This window comes from Petromyzon marinus, unplaced genomic scaffold (genome assembly GCF_048934315.1).
Source record: "Petromyzon marinus isolate PM22_M1 ecotype Great Lakes invasive population unplaced genomic scaffold, UKy_Petmar_22M1.pri1.0 PM_G_Scaffold_68, whole genome shotgun sequence".
Taxonomy (NCBI): Eukaryota; Metazoa; Chordata; class Hyperoartia; order Petromyzontiformes; family Petromyzontidae; genus Petromyzon; species Petromyzon marinus.
Window position 1 is genome coordinate 691369 of NW_027423022.1, and position 26163 is coordinate 717531.

General features: G+C 46.0%; 1 long non-coding RNA gene across 1 annotated transcript; it reads left to right on the forward strand.

The window, feature by feature from the left end:
- The first annotated feature begins 12482 nt into the window (after nucleotides 1–12482).
- LOC142920139 (uncharacterized) lies at nucleotides 12483–17945 on the forward strand. Its single transcript, XR_012938687.1, has 2 exons — nucleotides 12483–12740; nucleotides 16307–17945. It is a non-coding gene; the product is annotated as an uncharacterized LOC142920139 (long non-coding RNA).
- The last annotated feature ends 8218 nt before the right edge of the window (nucleotides 17946–26163 follow it).

The following is a 26163-nucleotide window of genomic DNA, read 5'->3' on the forward strand; positions in this document are numbered from 1 at the left end:
AAAATTGCCAGGATACGCAGTACGAATAGCACCAAAAGGGGCGGAACCAGGGCGGAATGAGCGGCACAGAGACAATTCGCCAGGAAGACGCACGCTACGCAAAAATGACCGATATGATGCAGAGGACAGAGACAGCTCACTAGGAAGACACATTCCACACAAGCCCGACCGACGTAGAACCCACAGCTCTCCAGAGAGACGCACAGCACGCAAAAGTGACCAGTCAGACACAGACGGCTCACCAGAGGAACGCACCTCACGTAAACATGACCGACATGACACGGGTACCAGGGAGAGCTCCCCAGAGAGACGCGCAACACATAAAACTCACCAACGCAAAACAACCCGCACCACAGAAAACAGACACAGGAATCCTGACAGTCACAAAATACGAGACCAACGTAAACGCAGCATATCACCCAGCAGACACCACGCACGTGATAGACGGTATGAAGGTCAAGGACAAAGACACTCACCACATAGACACAGCTCAAGGAGATCACACACACCAACCCACAAGCACGATTCACCAGACCCACATAGGAAAAACAAAGGACACAAGCCACGGGACAGATACAAATCCTCGGACAGAGGGAGACCACGGCACAAGCAAGGGAAACATGATAGCAGTGATAGCGAAGACAGGGACAGCTTGAGTGAGCACTCCTCAGGAACAGACACCACTGACGACGAACAACACACTTTTAACAGTAAAACCCTCAAACGAATGGATAAAGCGCTCGTGAGAATTCCCTACTTCGATCCACACAACAAGAACAGGGATATCCACACTCACATAGCCACAGTAGGACAGGAGGCTAAGATCCGGGGTCTGTGTAAATCAGCAGAAAAAGCATGTCTATTATCAAGAAGCTTGCATGAGTCAGCCAGACCATGGGTAACCTCCCTGCCCAACAGGGTCAGGAGCGATTTCAAGCAATTAAGCCGAGTAGTAGTTAAGAGATTCGGGGAATACTCCACACTGTCTGAAGGATTGAATGCGGCAAAATTGATGACTCAGCGTGCAGACGAGGACCCACGAGATTATCTCCTACGCCTCAAGAGAGCGTATTACGCAGGCGACGTGGATAACGCCCAAGAAGAAGGGAAAATATTAAAAGTTATGTTCTTCCAATCCCTAAGACCTGAAATAATGAAGATAGTAGGAATGATGTTGGATCCCGAGACTGCCTCCCTGCGCCAGATTGAAAGCAAGGCTCACACGGCCTGGGTGAATGGCCGAAGAACCACAAACATAGCCAAAACACACATCATCACCAAAGATAGAGAACGACTTGATCTGGAGGGAAGCGAATGTCCAAGAAATAATAACCACACCATACGGGACGGACATGAAACCCCCCTGGAGAGGGCGCCTAATCTACTACAATCAACACCCATCAACGGCATGCTGAATAACACTCCACGTGGGGAGAGGAGCGAGGCAAGAGGGACTTGGCATCCACGGACAACACAGCCATGGAATACCGAAGGAGGCGGATCCTGGAACTATGGAGGAGGAAGAGCGAGTGATGAATCATACCTACACCACGGGGGCCGACGCCCACCGAATCAAACACCATATCGTCTTCCACTGCCGCCTCCACTAGCAATCGAGCATAGACCACAGTCAGCCAACAGGAGTCGATACGCCCACCACATTCGGATGGAAAGAGGACACCAAGAGAGTATGAAGACTCCGATACCAACACCAAAGACAAGAAGACCAACAGAACACACACAGGAAGAGGGCACACCCAACGCCAGAGTAGACCAAGTAAACATAGGAAACTCAAGAAACACCAAAGCAGTCGCCGAGGTGATACCAGAGGGCAAAGGGTACCATCTGGGAGAATTAATTCCCGCAGGACCGGTCGGGCGAGTCCACATGGAAGTAACACTGCAAGACACACTGACCAGCCAGGGCCTTTGTGATACTGGAGCAGAAATATCAATGATATCCAGGGACCTATTTGACGAACTCCAGACTGCCCTCCAGAGGAAGAATGAAGCACTGCAGATGATGCCAAGCAAGCTTACCTACTCTGGATGCGAAGGGACCCACATGCGACCATTGGGCAAGGTCACGATGAAGCTCAAGTTCAACGAAGTCAACATGAGCCATCCATTATATGTCGTACAGAACCCAGGAAAAGAGCTGATCATTGGGATCGAACTACTGAATCGCCTTAAACCCATTATGAACCTTGAATCCCGACAAATATGGGCACAGTCAATGCCGGAGCAGCATAGGGATCCAGAAGAGGAAGAAGTCGCAGAAGACTCTATGGGAATTCAAGTAACCACACCAGAACTCAACGACCTATCACAGACAACCAAGAACAGAACCAAGCGTCCAGCAGGAATACGAACCACTCAACTGCTGACAAATAAACCGGGAAAGGACCTTGAGGAAGCAGACCTACGACCAGCAGTTCCCAAGGACTGTCCCCTCGTGGGGTATATGCCGCCTACTAGTGGTCAAACAGGTGAACAGGGGACTTTTGAAGGACAACACAAGATCAAGAGCATATTCCACTCTAGTGAAGCAAAGGCAATTCAACCGATAATAACGCAAGGGAAACAACCCACTGAGCTACCAGGAATCACAGAAGCTTTAGACCCAGACCAAGGAAAAAGAGTCCCTACAATAGAAGAACAAATTGAACAACAAATTGAAGCGGCAGACGCCCTTGAAAATGACACTCAACGAAACGAGCTCCGACAACTGCTCCAGAAATACCACTTCCTGTTCTCAGAAGACTCCTATGACTGCGGCAAAACCGACCTACATGTGGTATCTATTCCCACCCTGGAGGGAGCACCAGCGGTATACGTGAAACAATACAAGATTCCACTGGCCGCCTACGAATCAATCCAAGAAACCTTGGGAAACCTACTCAAGAAGAATATAATTCGGGAATGCAATTCAACCTACAACTCACCAATTTGGCCTGTGCTAAAACCCACTGGCAAGTGGCGACTCACCATCGACTATAGGCAACTCAACAAAACGGTTCCCCTATCTCGATGGCCCATGGCGGAAATCGACCAAAGTCTCAACCAAATAAAAGGCGCAAAAATACTCACCACAATGGACCTATCAAATGGTTTCTGGACCATGCCCGTGAAAGAAGCAGATCAATACAAGTTGGCCTTCACATTCAACGGGATACAGTATACTTGGAACCGATGCCCATTTGGATACTCAAATTCACCTGCAGACTTCAACATATTCCTACACAAGGCAATGGGTGACGCAAAAGAGCGAGGCACCATCGTCTATGTCGACGACATTCTGGTCAAGGACTCCTCATGGGAAGAACACCTCGAGAACCTCCAGCATACCCTCGAGCAGTTAAAAGAAGCAGGTGCAAAGATATCAATACAAAAGGGACAGTGGGCACGTAAAAGGGTGGACTACCTCGGGTTCCAGATCGGCACTGAAGGAATGTTACCCCAAACGAAAAGACTTGAAGCCCTCCACGCGCTCAAACCGCCCACCACAGTCACGACCCTTCGGAGCTTCTTAGGGATCTGCAACTACCTTCGACAGTTCGTGGACGACTACGCAGGGATCGCTCGACCCCTAGTCAAACTACTTCAAAAAGACGAACCATGGGAATGGGGACAAGAACAGGAATCTGCAGTGGAGGAATTAAAACGACAGATCACAGGGGCATCCTGCCTGGCATACCCAGAGAAAGGAAAAGAATACTACCTAGAGACCGCATACTCAGATCATAGTATCAGCTCGGTACTATACCAGATACAGGAAGCAGGGAAACGAATTATTGCCTATGCCAGCAAGGCCCTCCGTGGGGTAGAGACAAAGTTCTCTGAGTGCGAGAAGGCAATATTCGGAAACATCTGGGCTATACAGCATTTTCGGAACTTGTTGAACGGAGAGAAAATCATCCTAGAAACGAATCATGAATCCTTGGCGTACCTCAATAGTAAGAAGATTCGAGAGGGCCGCGTAACCAGCAGCCGGATAGCCAATTGGGCACTGACACTCCAAGGCCTACCAATCACAGTAAAATACGCAAAAAACAAGAAAAGTCCAATGGCCAAAGGTCTGGCTGACTTACATGATTGCACGCTAGACAGCATAGAAGCATGTGCCGCAAAGGTACCTCCGGAGGACAACAGGCACCTGCCCTTCAAAAAGGAAACATGCGCCGACCTACCAATGGTGTACATCGATGGATGCTCCAAAATGAAGGAAAACAAACTCCACGCCGGATCAGGAATCGTTTGGGAAACTGGCCCACTCACAGGGATTCAAGCGGGATTTCAACTGGGACCAAAGTCCAACCAGTATGCAGAATTGGCCGGGGTACACATCGCCGTCCAAATGGCATCCAATAACCAAATACAGACCATGGTGGTGTGTACTGATTCCAACTACGTACAGCACAGCTTCCTACACCACTTGCCCATATGGAAAAAGAACGGTATGAAGAACCATAGAAATAAACCAATTCACCATCAAGAACTGTTCGAGGCCATAGATACGATGGTTCAGAACAAAGATATGAAGATATTTTGGAAGAAGGTCAAAGGGCACTCCAAGATACCTGGCCAAGAGAAAACTGGAAATGACCAGGCAGACGCCCTCGCAAAAGCGGGAAGCCTGGAAGGCACACCGTGGAAGCTAGAAAGCCAAACTGAAAGAGACGGACAACAAGAGTCGACGAACCAAGACCCTGCCGTAATAAGACTGATCACCAGGAGTGGGAAGAACCCTGCAGAAGCTGGAGTCAGAGCCCAATTGAACAGTGCACAGCCTTCCGAAGATCTAGTCAGAATGCAACAAGAGGACGAAACCCTAAAAACACTGGCTGATCATATCCAGGATCCAACAGGAAAACCAATCACTACCGACAACCTGAACGACAACAAAGAGCTCGAGATCATGCATAACCAAATCAAAAGGTTCTCAATACGAAAAGGGCTACTGGTATATACGAACGAAAAAGACGGTAAAACTAGATGGGTAGTCCCCTCACAATATCGAGAGATAATGTTACAACATGCCCACGACGAACCATGCAGCGGCCACCGATGCGAGATGAACACAGGACAGATGCTGCGGCAGGTGGCCTACTGGCCTAAAATGAGTCAAGACATACACGAACATGTGTCCAACTGCCTCGTGTGTTGCAAGTACCAGCCAACGACCTCACAGCATAGGGCACCCCTACAGAAGAGGGGAACAGACTATCCATGGTCCAACCTACAAATCGACTGGATAGGACCTGTCAACCGATCAACCAAAGGAAATAAATACATGCTGACTGTGACCTGTGCATTCTCCAAATGGATAGAGTGTTTACCAGCACCCAACAACACCGCGGAAACGACAGCTATCCTACTGATCAACCAAATATTCAGTAGGTGGGGCCTACCGTCAACAATCGATTCAGACAAAGGAAGCCACTTCACAGCCGAAGTCATCACAGAAGTGTGGAAGATGTTGGGAGTAAGAAGACAACTACACATCGCCTACCATCCACAATCCTCAGGACAGGTGGAAAGAGCCAACAGGACCATCGTGAGCCTCCTAAAGAAATATGTGTCCACCACGGGACGCGACTGGGATACGAAACTACCCCTAGTATTGATGGCCATGCGAGCCACACCCAACCGAGCTACAGGCAGGACACCATTCGAGATCATGACAGGGAGACTAATGACCCTCCCAGTGCACCTGCTGTATGTCCCACTGGAGGACGAGACCCCGACGGCAATGACGCCCACTGAATACCTAGCAGGACTGAACAGTCACCTACAGAGCACATTCGCTATGGTCAGAGACCAGTTGCAAGCAGAGGCTCAGGGGAGCAAAGCATACTATGACCAAAAAGCCAGCCACGCAGAATACCAGCTCGGAGACCAGGTGTTGTACCTCAATTACGAAAAAAGAAAGCAGAAGTGCAGGAAATTCCTCCCTTCCTGGACAGGACCACACGAGATTGTTGACAAAATGTCCCCAGTTGTATATCAGCTAAAAATCACAAAGACAGGAAGAGAGCAGCAGTACAAGTGGGTACACATCAATCAAATCAAACCGTACCCTGTGCTGGCAGAACAAGAGGAAGAATAAAGAGACAAAAAGGGGGGGGGCTAAACTAAATTGGGCATGTGACACTAAGATAATGTATAAATGTTTTCCAGGGAATGGCAGCCCTCCTGCTCGCGCTCCTGCTGACTTGCTTTGCCAAGCTAGAGGGCAGCCAAGATCTACTCAAGCCAGGACCAGAATCCGGGGTGATGCTGAGAGACTCTTCCGGCTTCCTAGTGACCGAAACGAAAATAATAACCCAACAAGTCTATGTTTCCTTGGAACCTGCCGTAGTAATAGAGAAACACTTCGGGAAGATACCACCCTCAGCTACCAGAGCAACCCTAATCTGGTACCACGACTTCCTAAGATACAGTGAACTGAATATCGGAACGATCCTGAAACAATTACAAAGAACCATGATACTTCCCCCCACCACTCCCAACACCACACGCCCCAAGAGATCGATTGGCCTGGGAGGGGCCTTCGGAATACTCTCCGGCCTTAGCTCCTTAATCACACTAGGAGTATCCATATCCAACGCCGTGAAGATTGGACACCTCACACAAGGCGTCGAGAATTTACAGCTTGATATGCGTCAAATCCGTCGGCAAATCCAACACCAACAAAATAATCTGATCGAAATGGGATCTACCCTCAGAGACACCGTAGTTCTTGTTAACCTGCATTCCGCCATGATTAACTTAACAATTCAAGAATTGGGTTTCGCAATCCAAGACCTATACGAAGAAGAGAGTACTCGACAGCCAATTCAATGGTTGATCCAAGACTGGTTGCGTAGCACCAGCGGCAGCATCAGTGATCTTATCCAAGGACAAATCCCTTCATATCTGGTAACTCCAACACTGATAAAGAATGTGCTGCAAGCAGCATCCCCAGAAACGATCAGTCCAACACAAGTACAAATTGCCTTTAACATGGGTACAGCCACACCCATACATGTAGACCCCCAAACCAGACAGCTGGCATTCCTGTTAAATTTACCACTGGTTAAACCCGGAAATGTATTTCGATTGCGGACAGTATTGAACGTGGGTACATGGAATAATGACATTTACTCCAAGATGGAAACCCCCTTAGTGGTGGCCTACCAGGAAGAGGGTCCCCTTAAGTACCTAGTGCCCGACCTCAACATGTGCCAAATAATGAAAGAAGTTCACTGGCTCTGCCCAGGGGAGCCATTCCTAATCAATACAGCAGAAATAATGTGCGGTCTGTCAAACCTAAGCTCTAGGGAAACGTGCAAGTTCAAGTTAAGTAAACCCAAAGAAAAAACCGAAACAGTAGCCATGATAGCCGATGCTCAGTGGTTAGTAAGCACCCCTCTAGATACGGCAACCGTTTCCACGGACCAACACTCCGTAACCATGAAAGTGCCGATTCCAAGCCACGTCGCACTGGTCACAGTACCAAGAGGAACATTCGTACACATAGGGGACAAGGTATTATATAATTTAGACAAAAGCCTACATCAAGCAGAAGTAGAAGTAGTAAACACCCTCCGAAGCCACAAGTTTGAAATAAGCAGCACTCTGTCTAACCTGTTGAACAGCAAGGAATTTCATACAGTGAAATTAGCCATCAGCGAGTCAGAGATCAACGTAACAGACCTAACTTGGGCAACCGAAGAAGCCGGATATCAGAGGAATAAACAGATGGGACTGGGAATCACAGGGGCAACAGGAATGATCGTATTAACCATGGCTATCCTAACCCTAGCATACCATATGGCCAAAATGAATGCCGAACTTAAGAGACTAATCGCGGGTACAAGCCACATACCATTCGAGCCCAGGAACAAAGGTAGAGTCAAGGCCTGACAACCCCCCCCCCAAAAAAAAAAAAAAAAAAATTCAATCAACAACTTCCCCTATAACATGTAGTCAGTAGAATACTTCCTTATCTTATAAAAAAAAAAAAAAAAATCCCTTATTAATTCAAATATAATCATGCTAAGTTGTGACACGTACGCGCGCGTTGTAAGGAAAAATCACAAACTTGATGGTTCATGGTGGAAAAAGGCATTTTTCTTTAATATTAAAAATAACCGGTGGCAGACCACCGATCATTTTTAAAAGGGCGGAATGTTGTATACGGCCCTTTTTCCACAATTAATATCCGTAAGAATATTTACGGATGCATACACCTAGATTTCTTTTTCCTTTCTTTCGTGACAAACAATATATATTTTTAATAATGAATCAAACCCATAAGCCAGAAACACGAAAAACCAGATGTCGGTCATAAACAGACCATTAAGAAATAAAGAAATAATAAAACTCTCGAGGCGAGGATGTAACAGCTATCGGCGAAAATCTCCAGAGGAACAAGAGTTTGATGGGCCCCTTAGGAAAGGTCCCCCCCGAGGTCAGAACACCAAGAGAGCAGACACCAGACGCCAACAGGGTAAATCGTATACATATTCTTTTCCTTATTTTCCAGTAAAACAACAACAAAAAAATTAAAAGGCAACAACAAGAATAAGATAAAAGTAGCGAGCCTAACGCTCACTCCAATTAAGAACAGGCCACCAGACACATCAGTGAATTATTATACAATGATTAATTCGCTATCAAATGATTTTCACCTTTAATACTTTTACTGTTAAAACAAAGCTTGGAGACAAAATACCGAGTCACATCAAAGGTTATCGAGAAGGAATGAGGCGAACGGGCAAACTTACGAAAGAGTTTAAACAATATCCCAAGCAACCCCGACCATCTTTGTCTCTCTCACAGCGCGGAGAAGCAGGAATTACACCTTATCACAAGGGGCCATCTGGAAAAGCCAGCCGTGTTTGATGAGGAGACACACCCCACCCCACACACGGCAACCAGACAAACAAGTTTTAAAGAAATTGCAAAATAACATTAACAATAATGTGTTAACCTTAAACGATATTCCATTATAGAACCTTACAGAACCAAGGGATATGGATTCCAACAATCTGGAAACGGACCTCTTAAACTCAGGATGAAAATTATTTTTCTTTTTAATAATTCCATCATAACATTTCGAACCTCGGTAAACCGAGAGGTGTCGGGAGGACGTAGTTACAAACACGAGTCGTGGCGAACATGGGACCAAATGGTATTTGAGAAATAAGTCGAAAGTATAAAGAAAGAGGTGCTCCCGGCCACCTTTGTCTTTCCCTGCAGAACGTGATAAAATGCATACGCTCGGAAGAGCATCTTCACTTGGAAATAAATCAAATACTATGAATCACAAGCAGGATCATAACTGTGTATGATAAGATACCAACTGTGATGTGAAATGTTAAACTTAAAAAAAAAAAATCTTAACCATTTCTTTGTGCGTCGGAACGCGTACGGAAAAGGGGGGGGGGAACCCGCCCCTCTCTCTGGGTGGAGGGATTAGACAACCAGACGCCACCAAGATGAATCGAGGTGTCTGTTGTCTTGATGTTTATGGCTTGAGGAAAGACCCCAACAGAGCCATGTCATAAATGACACACACACAAACATACACACTGACACACGAACCCCCCCCACCACCGACATACGATCAGATCAAAGATAGCTCCACCTCGTGAGGGGGAGCCGAGAAGGGGAGAGATTTTTGGCATAAAAGGAGCCGTTTCAGCATTGAAATCAACTCATCAGCCCTCGGGGGCAGCTCAACAGAAGAAGACTCATCTCAACTCAACTCAACAGAAGAAGACTCATCTCAACTCAGCTCAACAGAAGAAGACTCATCTCTACTCATCTCAGCAGAAGACCCGCTCAACTCATCTCAGCAGGAGAGCAGCCATCACCGACGCCGGAAACGTCTCTACAACTCGCCGAATTGGCGAGTGTCGCCAATTGGCGACCCGCTGCCGCTGTTAGCGGCCAGCGCCACCACGAGCGAATCGTGAGCCTGCAATCTACAACCGCCGACGACGGAGCACCAGCGCGCCGCTGCGGGCGTGCTTCTAACGCCATCAACCAGACGGTCATCTCAGCTACAACAACGCATCTACTCGTTCACCAACGTCCGTCGAGTCCGAACCAACTACTGAAAGAAGAATCAACTGATACGTATGATACACTGCCCCCCACTACACACAAACCAGACGTCTGCTTGACGCAAAGAATCGATTCTGAACATTGGCCTACTCTTACACCACTCACACCATTCAACACACACACACGGGTCATTAACAAAGCCTAAAAACCTCAAGCCATTGAACCATCCGTGATTGTGGAAACATCGCAACGACCGAGTGAATAATCCATCGTTTTTAAGAGTGTTCATAATTTTTCTCTGTAATATTGTGCTGGGGCTGTACTTCTAACCGCATAAATTACCAACTGACCCATTAACAAGGATTAATTCTTGGCTCCTCACCACGGAGCGCCGCTCGCGGGGATAGAGAGCTTGTTCAACCGGTTCCCTGTCAGGGGTCTGGCCACAATCAATTAAAAGATTGGCCCGAGATAAGGATCTCAAAAGGAAACATCGCCACCCATTGAGTCGCGTTGAGAAGTTGATTAGGAATACTTGAGTCGTTCGTTAATATTTGTCTTTCTGCATAATCTTGCCGGTATCCACGAATGAAATAACGAATTCAAACGCATATTTGTGCCTCCAAGAATAATACCGGTTGGAGTGCCCTGTCAACGAGTAGCGTTGCATAATAATCAGTCATCCTATTGTTAACAACGTGACAATAATTGCATTAAGGGCCGCGCATGATCAGTGACCGAATGCTGTTTTGTGTGACGATTCAAGTAACGAAGCTTTGTGGCCATCGAGTGGTGTTGATAAGGCAATTAGAAGTATTACAGTCGAACGCTTTAAATTCATAATCGTTATGAATCAATGAACGAACATCAACGTGGTACTGTGCTGACGATTTCAAGCATAATAACTTCGCATATCAGAATGTATTAAGGATTGGATACGAATCAAAGACCAAGTGCCGTGTTGTGTAACAATTCAAGCATACGAGTTTGCATATTATAAAGTTAAGGTTTGATAGAATAGTTCGCATGTTTTTAATCTCTCTCTCAACAACCGATCGATTGCGTTACGCGTCGGGAATTAACCACAGGTGCCGCTATCGAGGTGAAACAACGCAATCGTGATGGTATCATGTTAACGCTGTGTTGGAATTCCAAAATCCCGAGATTGAGTTTTCATATTATCCAAAAATTAAAGTTAGCTAGAAATAAAATTGATTAATGCAGAAGGTTTGCGTGTGATTCTTCCTGAAATTCTGCATAATATTGTTCTGCGTATGAGATCTGAATCTTGGGGACCTATCATAAGCACACTATCACCACACATAATCCATAACACACATAATCCGTAATGTTCAATCGAGAGTAATCGTATCCTTATCGATAATACGGAATTAAAGAGCAGAGTCGAATCGACTCTCTCTCATTCACGCTCACAACGCCTGCGTCACTGCATACGATTAATTGCGTTATTCCAATTCATAACACAATCCTCGTCACCGAGGCTCGACCTGATAATCCATAACGACCTGCATTATCATAACCACGCCCACTCGCATAAATTAATACGATTATCTCTCGAATCAGCATAATTTATGTGCATAATTTTATCAATTAACATAATTTCGGATAAATTATGCAAATCTCAAATTTCATTTAATTTTCATTATTTTCATCAATTTTCATAACACCTATATATACAACACCACCGTGTGTCACCGTGCGTCACCGTGTGTCACTGTGTGTCACCGTGTGTGTGTCACCGTGTGTGTGTCACCGTGCGTGTGTCACCGTGTGTCACCGTGTGTCACCGTGTGTGTGTCACCGTGCTCACCGTGTGTCACCATGTGTGTGTCACCGTGTGTCACCGTGTGTCACCGTGCGTGTGTCACCATGTGCTCCCCGCTTGTCACCGTGTAACACCGTGTGTGTGTCACCTTGTGTCACCGTGTGTCACCGTGTGTGTGTCACCGTGTGTCACCGTGTGTCACAGTGTGTCACCATGTGCTTCCCGCGTGCGTCAGCGATGTTTACCAACGTCCCTGTCACAGTGGAGGCGGGGTCACCGTGTGTGTGTCACCGTGTGTCACCGCGTATCACCGTGCGTGTGCTCCCCGTGTGTCACCGTGCGTGTGTCACCGTGTGTCACCGTGTGTGTGTGTGTGTGCTCCCCGTGTGTCACCGTGTGTCACCGTGTGTCACCGTGTGTGTGTCACCGTGTGTCACCGTGTGTCACCGTGTGTCACCATGTGCTTCCCGCGTGCGTCAGCGATGTTTACCAACGTCCCTGTCACAGTGGAGGCGGGGTCACCGTGTGTGTGTCACCGTGTGTCACCGTGTGTCACCGCGTATCACCGTGCGTGTGCTCCCCGTGTGTCACCGTGCGTGTGTCACCGTGTGTCACCGTGTGTGTGTGTGTGTGCTCCCCGTGTGTCACCGTGTGTCACCGTGTGTGTGTATGCTCCCCGTGTGTCACCGTGTGTGTGCTCTCCGTGTGCGTGTCAGCGATGTTTCCCGATGTCTCCGTCACGGTGGAGGCCGTCTCGGCCGCTCCCTTGACGGCGGGCGACGTTTCTTGCACCGCCGGCTTCCTCCTGCTGACCGCCATCGCCGGCGTCGCCGCCTTCTGCCTCACGCAGACGCGGAGGGCGAGGAGAGAGTCGACCGGCGGAGAGGTGGAGATGCAGGTACAGTTGAGGTGGTGGTGGTGGTGGTGGGGGTGGTGGTGGTCGTGGAGGTGGTGGTGGAGGTGGTGGTGGAGGTGGCGGTGGCGGTGTGTTGTGGTGGTGGTGGCGGTGGAGGTGGCGGTGACGGTGTGTGGTGGCGGTGGTGGCGGTGGCGGCGGTGGCGGTGGCAGTGGCGATGGCGGAGGCGGCGGCGGAGGCGGAGGCGGCGGCGGCGGTGGCGGTGGCGGCGGAGGCGGTAGTGGCGGTGGTGGTGGCGGAGGCAGTGGAGGTGGCGGTGGCGGTGGAGGTTGTGGTGGAGGTGGAGGTGGCTGTGGCGGTGGTGGTGGAGGTGGTGGTGGTGGCGGTGGTGGTGGTGGTGGAGGTGGTGGTGGTGGTGGTGGATTGGCAGTCACTTGTAAGTGCAATAAACTAGTTTTAATAACAATGATAATGATAAAAACAACGATAATAATGGTAACAATGATAATAAAGGGGGAGTAGTTTGCATGTCTCTGCCATCATCATCATCATCCTCATCACGGTGGCTACGTAGATGTTCACTGTGAAAAGAGTGACCCCGGCACTCTTTTTCACAACATTAAACAAACGTTAAACAAACGTTTGGCGCTGAGCAGTAATGTTTAGTGTGCCTCCCAACATGCAAAACAAACTTGAAATTTGGCATTTGGGTAGCTTCCAGACTGTACACAATGCAAAAAGTATAAAAATAGACTCGTGTATTTTGCACGTCAAGTGAGCGGTGACGTCGCGTCTGTGATGTCACCGGCATGCGGCAGCGTCACGCGGTCTGCCTGCTGACGTCATCCCTCCCCAAGCCTCCGCGTAGGCCGTGTGTCCCGCACAGACGCGCCGCATCATTGTCTCGATGTTCTGAGTCAACGCGGCTGTTTCCAGTTCGCCCTCATAAACACAAAGCAGAAGGTTCGTCTTCTTAGCTCTTTCGGTAAAGTCACGTTGAAGGGAAACAATAAAATAATAAAATAAAGTCTTCTTTGGTTCTTTCGGTAAAGTCACCACGTAGAATGAGAATAAAATAATAAATTGATAAAATAAAATAAGACAATAAAATTATCTTATTTTATCAATGTATTATTTTATTCTCATTCTACGTGATGGTGACTTTACCGAAAGAACCAAAGAAGATGAATCCTTGCAGTCACGAAAGCTTTAAATCGAAATAAAATAAAGATTCGTCTGTTTGTGCGAAGCGGCAAAAAACTCTCGAACGCTGACCCTCCAACGTCATGAAATTTCGTTTTTGGTTCTTTCGGTAAAGTCGCTGCGTAGAATGAGAATAAAATAATAAATTAATAGAATAAAATAACACAATAAAATTCTCACGACGTTTCGGCCACGACACAAGTGGCCCTCTTCAGGTTGGACGACAGGTCTGTTCCTTTCACCTGAAGAGGGCCACTTGTGTTGTGGCCAAAACGTTGTGAGAATTTTATTGTGTTATTTTATTAATTTATTATTTTATTCTCATTCTACGTGTTGGTGACTTTACCGAAAGAACCAAAGAAGATGAATCCTTGCAGTCACGAAAGCTTTAAATCGTCATGAAATTTGCACAGCTTACGCCGTCTGGAATTTCTAAGGGAACGCGACGATTCTCAGCTCGCCACATCATTCCATTTCCGAGTTGCCTGGTTAAGGTTCAATTTCCTTGAGTGAAAGACATCCGATTTAGTTAAATTGATTTGTTTCGGATGTTTTTCTTTCTTGCAGGCATCAATGTTTTTTCAGGGTTTTCCAGTGAAATAAAAGGGAATATTAAATTAATCCAAGACGATAATCCAAGTCCCGGGCGAAGCCGGGTAGTAAAGCTCGTTCGTAATAAAGGCTGTCACAAGTCCTACCTGCCTCACGTGGATTTACAATTCCAGTTACGTACGAATAAGGTGCGCAGAGGTTGATCAAATACAACTGTAAAAGCGAGGTATTGTTGTATAAGCTGCGTGGAATTAACTGCGTATAGTCTTACTCGGGGTCAAGAGGTTGATCAAATACAACTGTAAAAGCGAGGCTATTGTATAAACTGAGCGGGATTAACTTCGTATAGTCTTACTCGGGGTCAAGAGGTTGATCAAATACAACTGTAAAAGCGAGGTTATTGTTGTTTAACCTGAGCAGGATTAACTGTGTATAGTCTTACTCAGGGTCAAGAGGTTGATCAAATACAACTGTAAAAGCGAGGTTATTGTTGTTTAACCTGAGCAGGATTAACTGTGTATAGTCTTACTCAGGGTCAAGAGGTTGATCAAATACAACTGTAAAAGCGAGGCTATTGTTGTATAAGCTGCGCGGGATTGACTGCGTATAGTCTTACTCGGGGTCAAGAGGTTGATCAAATACAACTGTAAAAGCGAGGTATTGTTGTATAAGCTGAGCAGGATTAACTGTGTATAGTCTTACTCGGGGTCAAGAGGTTGATCAAATACAAATGTAAAAGCGAGGCTATTGTATAAGCTGCGCGGGATTGACTGTGTATAGTCTTACTCAGGGTCAAGAGGTTGATCAAATACAACTGTAAAAGCGAGGTTATTGTTGTTTAACCTGAGCAGGATTAACTGTGTATAGTCTTACTCAGGGTCAAGAGGTTGATCAAATACAACTGTAAAAGCGAGGTTATTGTTGTTTAACCTGAGCAGGATTAACTGTGTATAGTCTTACTCAGGGTCAAGAGGTTGATCAAATACAACTGTAAAAGCGAGGCTATTGTTGTATAAGCTGCGCGGGATTGACTGCGTATAGTCTTACTCGGGGTCAAGAGGTTGATCAAATACAACTGTAAAAGCGAGGTATTGTTGTATAAGCTGAGCAGGATTAACTGTGTATAGTCTTACTCGGGGTCAAGAGGTTGATCAAATACAAATGTAAAAGCGAGGCTATTGTATAAGCTGCGCGGGATTGACTGTGTATAGTCTTACTCAGGGTCAAGAGGTTGATCAAATACAACTGTAAAAGCGAGGTGTTGATGTATAAGCTGAGCGGGATTAACTGCGTATTGTCTTACTCGGGGTCAAGAGGTTGATCAAACTCAACTGTAAAAGCGAGGTGTTGTTGTATAAGCTGAGCGGTATTAACTGTGTATAGTCTTACTCGGGGTCAAGAGGTTGATCAAATACAACTGTAAAAGTGAAGTGTTGTTGTAAAAACTTAGCTGTATTAACTGCGTATTGTCTTACTCGGGGTCAAGAGGTTGATCAAACACAACTGTAAAAGCGAGGTGTTGTTGTATAAGCTGAGCGGTATTAACTGCGTATAGTCTTACTCGGGGTCAAGAGGTTGAACATTCAAATGAAAGTCGAAGTTCGACTTGGGCCATAATCCGTCAGAGGTGATAACAAAAAAACCGAGCACCACAAAGGCCCTTCTCTCTTAAAAAACACATCCCGAGTAGGCGTATGTATTAATATATAACGCGAGACACGGTCGTGCACACATCAAACTCTCCCGTACTGCAGCCTGAGCTGCCAATGCGCCCAGTCGCCGCTATCCACATCTTCAGTTGCATTGTCGTTGTAAGACGCTGTTTGTAATCGTGGTCGTCTTTCGCGTCGCAGCAATGAGGGATCTTCACGACGAGCTCACAGCTGCCAATCTGGGAAGGGTGGCGGCAATGCTTGGGTGAGCAGTAGCAGCAGCAGAAGAAGAGACGCTTTGAAATGGGTTCCATTGGCAAAGAAGTCAGCGGCTCTCGTCTGGTACGGCCACCGAGGGAGGAGGAAGTGGGGCAAGCCCCCCCAAGTTCGGGGTTTGCTCCGACAAGCCCACAGCTGCGAGCCACAGCGGTCTCCGCCGCTGGCAGCAAACTCTGAGTCTGAACCGACGACGTTCCACAAATACGCAGCCCCCTACGCGCCAACACCGACGTCGCATCGAACAAACATCCACTGAATTAATCTTTGGTTTTTTCGGTAAAGTCACGTAGAAATGAGAAAAAATAAAATTACATAATATGCGACTTTTCGATTGCAACGCAAGCAATCATCATCAGGTAGAGGAAACACAACCGCAGATATATATACTGACCTTAAGGAGAAGGAATTAACACAGATATACCAGGGGATACAGAGAGACGGAGCATCACACTTATCAAACAGGGTTTTTGCAAAATTTGGAAACTGTACAAAGCAACACAGACGGTCGGTTAAAACACAACGCATGGTCTGGTTGAATACGCTATTTCAAAGATTGTTAAATTGTAAGTTGAGCGTGAAATTTAAGATAGTGATAGAATACATACCGTAGAGAGACCTATGGGGGGAGACACGCAAACAGTTAAGAGGTGAAGCAGCTCTGTACCGAGGCCTTAAATAGCCAGAGATGGAGGGACTGGGTTTCAGAGACAATGGGACATAAATTAGCATGTACCGAGGCGCAAACCGTTTAGCTATTGCGAATCGTGTGTTGTGTTTCACATCGATATTCTCGGTTCTTTCGGTGAAGTCACGTAGACGTAGACGGCAAATGAGGAATATTTTAATTCCTGCAGCCGCAAAAGTTTTCGGTGAAAATTTCATCTTTCAATAACGCGTGGGGTGGAGCGGTTGTCGCCGCGGTGAGCGCGGTGCGCGATGAACTCCACCGCCCGAGTTTGAGTCTCCGTCACGGCTAACCGTCAAGTGGCGGAGTGACACCTGAGCCAGACCTGGACACCGCCTCATTCAGTCAACCCGCACACTGTGTGTACACGCACAGTGTGTATGTACACAGTGTATACACACTGTATACACACTGTGTATACACACACACAGTGTACACACAGTGTATATGTACATTGAGGGAAATAAGTATTTGATCCCCTGCTGATTTTGTACGTTTTCCCGCAGACGAAGAAATGATCAGTCTGTAATTTTAATGGTAGGTTTATTTGAACAGTGAGAGAACAGAATGACAACAAAAAAATCCAGAAAAACGCATGTCAAAAAATGTTATAAATTGATTTGCATTTTAATGAGGGAAATAAGTATTTGACCCCTCTGCAATTTGTCGCTAATGTTTAGAATTCGCCAGCATGCAATGGCCTACTCGTTTTGAATGACACTACAATAGTATGTTTTACATCCACTGTTAAGCAGACGCTGCATATTTTTTTAAATAGCTTCTTAATCAGATATTATCTGATGCAGTATATTTCACTGCAGTAATTAAATGTTGTTAAAATGCCTGTCAATTATTTCGATTAAACACTTGTCTGATTTTGTGTGTACATGCATCATTTCATTTATAACGGTCAAACATAGATTAAGTGACGTTAGGACAAAGTGTGTGTGTGTTTGGAAGTAACCTGTAGAGAGAACTCAGGTGAGACCCGTTCTTGTGATACAGGTCAAAGGGTACTTTTGTGTTTCACGAAGCGTCTGGAGCAACTCATTGTCTTTGAAATAGGGAGCACACTCGGATCATTCATCAGTTACGAGGCATACCACTTAAAAGTTACACGTATAGGAGGAGGTACATTCTCTACAACACGAATTATAGTTTTGTCTTACGTGTTGAGGCCACGTGATGTGTCGAAGGCTCTCTGCCAGCTCACAGGACAGACCCAAGTGCCGTGTGCTCAATAAGATGACTGACAGAGGCACCACTGCACCGACTTGGTGTGGCCGGCGCTCCGCTGGTTGTTGTGAGCGTCGCTCATCCGCCCTCCGTTGTTACTGGAGGGCGACTGCCTCCAACTGCCCAGCAGCGTGCTTCACGAGCCTCCTCCACAGAGGCCGATCTTGACACCGCTGGTACCGGTCATCGGCAAGCCCACTCAGCTCCACATCCTTCTTGTACAGCATCAGTCCATACATCTTTAAGAGGGTTATCGAAATGCCATGCTACAGACAGATGGGCAGTTATGAACGAACAGAGCTAATGCATTAACATCTCAAACTTGGTTGGAAAGCGTTAAAAAGGAATGTCTTATTTGACCTGAACTGCATATTGATTGATTTGCATGTAATTTCTAAGACAATGCAAATTTGGCCCAATATGTACAAATCTTTTCCACTAAGCATACATGTTCCAGGCAACGGTTATTCACCGTGAAACGCGATGCAGTGAAGGACAATAAAAACAACTGTAATACAGAAATCGTGCACTCACATCAGTCTGGGTTAGCCCGTGAGAGGATCTGTAATACTATGATCTTCTTCTTTGGTTCTTTCGGTAAAGTCACGTAGAATGATAATAAAATAATAAATTGATAAAATAAAATAACACAATAATATTCTCACGACGTTTCGGCCACAACACAAGTGGCCTTCATCAGGTGAAGGGGGCGAGACTGTCTGGTAGGACAGCGCTGGAGTGAAAGAGCCACGTTCAGATACGGCCTTTAAGCTGTGTGAGAGGAACAAAGCGCCTTGACAAAGGAATTAGCATATAATTTAGCATTGAAATGGCTGAATGATTAGCTTGTGACTGGTCACAGAAATAGCTATGTTAAAAGTTAAAGCATACACACCCGCAGAGGCACCCATTGTTAAAGGGATTAGCATAGAATTTAGCATTGAAATAGCTAAGTTAAGGCATACACATCTTGACAATGGAATTAGCATAGAATTTAGCATTGAGATAGCTGAGTGGTTAGCTTGTACCTGCTGCAGAATACGGAGACAAATTGGCATTAATGCAGATTTGAGGCTATGCGGATGGCTTTGAACCCAATGCACCCTTCAATGGTAATGCACATAATAGAGACATGCTTTGTTCACTTTTTTAAACCCATGCTTTTAAAATAATCTCAAGCAATTTTCTCTGCCAGTCATTGCCTGATCTTATTGCACACACTCACTCACACACTCACACACACACATAAAGATCCCCCGTACAGCCTTCAACAGACTGCTGGGGCAAGTGCTGATGGTGAGCTATAAACGCCGGCACGCACGGCACTCTAGGGGGAGGGTGGCCAACACCGCACCGGGCCGCCTTTGTCTCCCCTGATATTTACACACCACACTCGGAAGTCATTCAAGACGACATCGATGTAGGGAAAACCCAGGACTGGTTTAAATATCTGCCACTGTTGTGTGTCATGAGCAGGAATCCAATTTGGGTCACCGGTTTAATGAGTGCAGTGCGATAGCCACTAAATTACCGCTCCCCACTCGTACACAACGACAAGAACAAAGATCCCTGGTAGAGCATTAACAGACTCTAGGGGCAAGTGCTGTTAGCGAGCACCTATGAAGGATGGCACGGCACACGAGGGGGTGGGTAGCCAGCACCGCGCCCGGCCATCTTTGTCTCCCGAGTGGCGATGCTCACATCACACTGGGTACTCATTTTTAGGCTGAGTCGACCTAGGGAAGGCCCAGGACCGGTTCAGATAATCGTCACTGGCGGTGTTGGCCGTGAGCGGGAAACGAACCCGGGTCTCCGGGTTCGTAGCGCAGCGTAGCGCTAACCGCTGCCCTACCGCTCGTACAAAGATACGTTTAAACACGCGCACGCAAATACACATTCTGTTTGACTAACACTTCTTTCAAACCGTACGTAGCCAAACATTTCCGTTGTAGAGTTTCTGGACAATGTTTGGAATTAACCACAATTTTTGACCGTGACACCAGCATGCAATGACCTGTGCCTTGTGAGTGACACAATACTCTGTTTTACATCCGCCGTGAAGCAGAACAGCGCATATTGTGGTGAATGTTACTGGGGTAGCCAGGTGTGCCTGTCGGATTTGAACTTTGAACCTCTGCAACAAATAGAGAATGCACTACCATATTCCTGGTTCTTTCAGTAAAGTCACGTAAATAGAATACAAAAAATAAACTAAATTAAAGATTAAAAAATAAAAAATATACAAATAAATAAAAATAATAATTTTTCTAAATTAATTGATGATAAGATGCCATGGGTCGACTGACTGAGATGACTGGCCAATGCACCGCCTTTGCCCCCCACTACACACACAGTGTACACACACACAGTGTACACACACACAGTGTACACACACACACAGTGTACACACACACAGTGTACACACACACAGTGTACACACACAGAGTGTGTACGTACACACACACAGTCTGTACGTGTACACTGTGTACACACACACATACAGTGTGTGTGTACACACACAGTGTGTACACACACAGTGTATACACATAGTGTACATACACACAGTGTACACACACACTGTACACACAATAATGTCCACGTTGTTGTTGCTGAGTTCACGCACTCAAGGGAGGGGGCAATGAAAAATGAAGATAAATCAACTTAAACTCCATCCCCGCTCTGTGACGTCACCACTCAGCATGACCTCATCGGCATGAAGTGCCAGCGGGAGGTGTACCTCGCTAGTGACGTCATGTCACCAAGGTATTCACACTCCCCCAACCTGCTTCCGCGTGACGTCGCGAGGTAACAGGAGGCTGCCGATCCACGCTTGCACTGAAATCCGAGGTGAGAAATTCTCATCGTTGTGGTGGTGGTCGTTGTTGTTTACCAAGGTAGAGCCTCTCTCTCGTAGGGATGTCAGTTGAGTAGCAGCGAGCATGGGAATGGATGTCCAGGTTGGAACTTTACAACGCGGGGCCTTGCCTCCTGCCCTCGCCTGATTGCGTTTACTTTAATAATCTCGCTTAAGTTTAATTTGCCTTCACCCGGCTCGCCACTTTGTAACTTTGTTTTATTGTAAATATTCACGCAGTTTTTATTTTCGTTATTTTTTTGACCAGGCCAAGCCCGCTTGAGCTGCTATACCGCTCTTGTTATCAGAAGCGACCTGCCCACAACAACACAAGGTGAGGCTTTGTCAACGTGTGTGAATGTTTTGACTTAAAACTTTGGTGACTGCAGGAATTAATATTCTTGGTTATTTCGGTAAAGTCACGTAGATAGAAAATAACAATGAAAATAACAATAAAATTAAATGAAAAATATATATTTTTTTAAATAAAGCAAAAAACCCACGACATTTCGATTGCAACACAAGTGGTTTTTATCTTATTAAATTTAATCTGTTATTTTTATTTTCTATCTACGTGACTTTACTGAAAGAACCAACAATACGTGTGTCAATGTCTATCGGTCAAAGACGCTAAGCGTATGCCGCTGTTGACTCTGAATGTGTGGAGGGGAACACCTTCACCACGGGGAGAGAGAGAGAGACACGGATAGCCTCGGCTATGTTCATTGATCCTCGATTCATTACTTGGTGGAGTGAGGAAGAATTAATGCTGAGCAGATGAAGGTGGCCAGGCATGGTTCTGGTCACACCACCACCTGTTTACTCATGGCAGTGTGTCACAGTGTCAAGTTTGTGTTTGCAGTAAAGTCTATTCACTCTGTTGAACACGGAGGTTCTATCAAAACAATAGTTTATTTTTGTTTTCCTCTGGAACTCTTTATAAGAATGGAAACAGGAGGTGAACACACCACACACATTCAGCTGAAGTCGGAACCGTTCATCCCAGCATTCAAGGACATCTGAGCCTGGATTCACACCTCTAAGTTATGATCGAACGTTAATTTATGCATTTCTGCATAACACAAATAGTATTGTTTTCAACACCCTTTGCTTTGTCAGCTGAATTTAGCTTTCATAAATATTCATTTTGTAGTCAGACAGCCGAAATTGTGTGCTTAGAGTTTTGGGTTAACATTCATCTTGAAGATATGAAGGCTTCCAGGCATATTTATGACATTTTCCCTCTCATTGTGTGCCATAACAGCCCGTGGAGAGAAACCCTTCAGGTGCACTCTGTGCGTGAAGGCGTTTGCACAGTCACCACATCTTAAAGTACACCAGAGAACACACACGGGAGATAAACCCTTCAAGTTGCAGTGTGTGCGTGAAGGCATTTGCACGGTCATCAAATCTGATTAATTTGGGAAACTTTTTCACTGCATCATGAATATATTAATAAGCATAGACGTGTAAGTCAAGTGTGCATTCCTCTGTGCCTGACGTGTAGATGGTGTGGATATTCTTTTTTTATGTCTGCAGCTGACACTTCCTCTGCAGAATTGGTCTGATGGAGCAAAGGCACTCAGCGCAGCTCGGTACGACAAGTCAACAATGCGACCAGCGTGCATACAGCACGGATCGGACTGGAAACTTGCCACGGCACCAGAGAACTCACACAGGAGAGAAACCCTTCAAATGTACTGTGTGTAACAAGGCATTTGCATGGCCATCAGTTCTTCAGACCCACCAGAGAACACACACGGGAGAGAAACCCTTCAGGTGCACGATATGCGGGGTGGCGTTTGCACAGTCATGTAATCTTGTAACACACCATAGAACACACACGGGAGAGAAACCCTTCAAGTGCAGTGTGTGTGGGAAGACATTTTCATGTTCATTTGTTCTTAAAACACACCAGAGAACACACACGGGAGAGAAACCCTTCAAGTGCAGTGTGTGTGTGTGAAGGCGTTTTCACGGTCATCTGCTCTTAAAACACACCAGAGAACACACACGGAAGAGAAATTCTTCTTGTGCAGTGTGTGGGAAGACATTTTCTGATTCATCTGCTCTTAAAACACACCAGAGAACACACACGGGAGAGAAACCCTTCAAGTGCAGTGTGTGTGGGAAGGCATTTTCACAGTCATCTGGTCTTAAATCACACCAGAGAACACACACGGGAGAGAAACCCTTCAAGTGCAGTGTTTGTGTGAAGGCATTTTCACGGTCATCTGGTCTTAAATCACACCAGAGAACACACACGGGAGAGAAACCCTTCAAGTGCAGTGTGTGCGGGAAGGCATTTGCACATTCATCAAATCTTCAAGTACACCAGAGAACACACAAGCAATAGAAGATCCACAAGGAGTGCAGTCTGAAATCAGCTTGTGAAAGTCAAAGTGCCGCAATGAGCCCATCCCTCATGAAACACGAACCGGAAGAAAATCCCAGCTTGGACACTTTTAAAGGTATCGAGGTGAAATGTGAAGAAGTGATGGTGAAGAGTGAAGAAGTGATGGTGAAGAGCGAAGAAGTGAAGGTGAAATGTGAAGATGAAGATTCAACTCCAAAATCGGACCTTCACATTGGTGGAGGCAACGTGAAGCCAGAGGTGAATTCTGACTGAGGCAGAGCGAGGCAACTCCAGCTTGGACACTTTTAAAGGTATCGAGGTGAAATGTGAAGAAGTGATGGTGAAGAGTGAAGAAGTGATGGTGAAGAGCGAAGAAGTGAAGGTGAAATGTGAAGATGAAGATTCAACTCCAAAATCGGACCTTCACATTGGTGGAGGCAACGTGAAGCCAGAGGTGAATTCTGACTGAGGCAGAGCGAGGCAACTCCCAGCAGTTTGTGGAAGTGGAGGTGTGGGTGGACTTCCTCCGAGACAATACAAAGTCAAGTGGAGACGCGGTAGATGTGTAAGCCAGAGACTATCTCGCTCCAATAGATGCGCCTTTGTCATAGGCCTTTAATGACAAGAATGTGAAGTTGAACACTCATTTCCTAGGTTCAACCTGCAGAGTAAGGGCGGCCAGTCTTTGTGGACCTGTGGGTTGGGTAGATCTCTAACCAGGAGCGAGAGACAAGCCCCCAAGCATTCACTATGTTATAATAATTGCATTTACACGGTGCTTGCTTAACGCCTCAGCAACTCGGAGTTTTGTATCTCGTCTGAAGCACTCAAAGAGCATCCCCAAGTAGCAGCTGCCCCTGTGTGGCACAGGGTGGTGGCCCTGCACCGGCCTGCATGTGGACAAGAGCCTGTCAGTAGGGGGCGTTGATTGATGCGTCATCTCGGTTGTGTAGTTTGTAGGCAATATTGACTCGAAGCTTTTGCGACTGCAGGAATCCACACTCTTGAGTTCTTTCGGTAAAGTCACCACGTGGGTAGAAACATAACAGGTCACGGCGTTTAGATCACAACACGCACAATCGTCATCAGGTGGGACAACCACAGCAAGAGAAACTGCTGAAGTAGTAGGCGCCTACTCCAGCAGTTTCTTCTTATTGCTGCTGTGCTTGTCCCACCTGATGACGATTGCTTGTGTTGCCATCGAAGCGCCCTCATCTATTATTTGTAGCGTAATGTTTAGAATTTGATACATTTTGACCCAGACGCCAGCATGCAACGGCCTACTCGTTTTGAATGCCGCAATAGTACGGTGTACATACACTTTTGATTTAAAGCTTTCGTGACTGCAGGGATTCATATTCTTTGTTCTTTTGGTAAAGTCACGTAGAAGGGAAACGATAAAATAATAAAAATATAAAACAATAGTATTCTCACGACGTTTCGACTGCACTGAGAACCAAGAATATGTACATACACTGTTAAGCAGACGGTGCGTATTTTTAAAAATAGCTTCTTGTGAATACGATGGAACCTGATGCAGGATATTTCACTGCAGTAATTCAATTTTGTTAATATGCCTGTCAATAATTAAGAATTAATACTTGTCTGATTGTGCGTGTACATGTAACATTTTTTCTATGAGTGTCAAACATTGATTAAGTGTTCAAATCTAGATTAAGTGATATTAGGACAAAGTGTGTGTGTGTTTGGAAGTAACCTGTACAGATCACTCGGGTGAGACCCGTTGTTCTTGTAATACAGGTCAAAGGGTACTTTTGTGTTTCACGAAGCGTCTGCCTCTGGAGCAACTCATTGTCTTTGCAATAGGGAGCACGCTCGGATCATTCATCAGTTACAAGGCATACCACTTAAAAGTTACACGTATGGGAGGAGGTACATTCTCTACAACACGAATTATAGTTTTGTCTTACGTGTTGACGTAGATTTTGTCTAACTGGGACTAGAAGTGCACCTTGCTGATTGACGTCTGGATGTTCGTTACCTATCGGTTGAAGCAAACCCCACTGCTGTTGTTGAGACGCTGTGCACCATTTAATGGTCCAACACATTGACGGCCTTCAGGCCAGGAAAGTCACAACATTTGCACACGAAGGACGCATTCACACAAGTACCCGATGCTCCGTTTTGAAGTTTTAAAATGAAACATCTTTGAATTGTGTTGTGTTTTGATTTACATTATTTCTTCATTAAAAGTTCATTTTACATCTGGAAGACTTCGTTGAAAAGGACATTGCGCGTGAATGTTCTCTCGTCGTTAAGTAGACGATGGCCTTGCCGGGGGTTCGGTTCGATGCGGACTTTCACCTGGTAGGGGATCGCGGGATCGAGATAAGGCGACACGGAGCTGCTGGCCGTCTGCCGATCGATTCCAACGTAATCGAGCGTCTGTCCCTGCGCCTCCGTCGTTCGCATGCAGGGGGCGCATGTAGGTTTACAGCGCCCCCTGCAGGAAAACGACAAAGTGCAGCGTTCATCACGGATAAAGTTGTGCGCTTATATATTAAATGTTATTCTTTTATAAGTTGATGTTGATATCGATAACTGACACATAACCGGCATGCCATAAATAGGAAATTAACTCTGCTTATTCGAATCAATGTATTCATATATGTTGATAAACTGTTTCA